A 767-nucleotide genomic window follows, 5' to 3' on the forward strand; every position below is an offset into this window, starting at 1 on the left:
ACGCAGGGCTGTGTGTGATGGAGGAGAGAGGAAAGGATGCTGCAGTTCTGTGCTGACTGCAGAAGTGGCACAAGGCTGTAGCAGCAGAAAGGCAAATTGACAAAACTGCTCTTAAAGACCAGAAGTTTGTGGTTGGCAGTGCTCAAATCTTCCTCCATAGAGAGGCTCTTCATGTCTTTCTTGTCTCCTTTCTGTCAGAAGCTGATGCCAGTGGCCTTCCTCTGAAGCGCAGCCATGTGCAAAGCCGGGGGAGGAGCACGGAGTGTGGCACAGCACCCAAGAGAGGTACAGACACACAACAGGCATCTGGCTTTGGTGCACTGTCTTTCTAGTTAGGTTTTCTGCCTGTTCTTTCCTGGGACTGTTCTCATTGCGTGTTCCTTGGGGTGTTAATCCCTGGGATTTACAGTTTCCTTTCCTGTCCTGTTTTATAATGGGAACCCAGCGTTCACCCGAGATCCCTTCCTGTGACCACGGTACGGGAGAGCTGGCATTGACTCTTTCGGATTTTTTTGTTTTTTTTTTCCCAGCAGCAGTGACCAGCTCGGATGTGCTGAAGGACATCACGGACATCCAGGGTTTGCTCTCTTGGATCAATGGTGAGTTTGGGGGCTGCAGAGCTGCAGGTGCGTGTTTGCACAGAGCGGGTGTGGGAAGGCTGTCATCACCATTTTGGGGGATGTTCTTGTATTTTCAGAGGTGGCAAGAGCTGTTGAGGTCCCCCGTGAGAACCCCAGCAGCCCTGCCCCAGGATGCTTCATTGCTGA

At 51.9% G+C, this 767-nt stretch overlaps 1 long non-coding RNA gene across 1 annotated transcript; it reads left to right on the forward strand.

Annotated features, from left to right (window-relative positions):
* The first annotated feature begins 190 nt into the window (after positions 1-190).
* On the forward strand, positions 191-764 carry LOC109364480. Its single transcript, XR_002110411.1, has 3 exons — positions 191-285; positions 534-599; positions 698-764. It is a non-coding gene; the product is annotated as an uncharacterized LOC109364480 (long non-coding RNA).
* The last annotated feature ends 3 nt before the right edge of the window (positions 765-767 follow it).

Source organism: Meleagris gallopavo, unplaced genomic scaffold (genome assembly GCF_000146605.3).
Source record: "Meleagris gallopavo isolate NT-WF06-2002-E0010 breed Aviagen turkey brand Nicholas breeding stock unplaced genomic scaffold, Turkey_5.1 ChrUn_random_7180001861206, whole genome shotgun sequence".
In the NCBI taxonomy this organism is placed as follows: domain Eukaryota; kingdom Metazoa; phylum Chordata; class Aves; order Galliformes; family Phasianidae; genus Meleagris; species Meleagris gallopavo.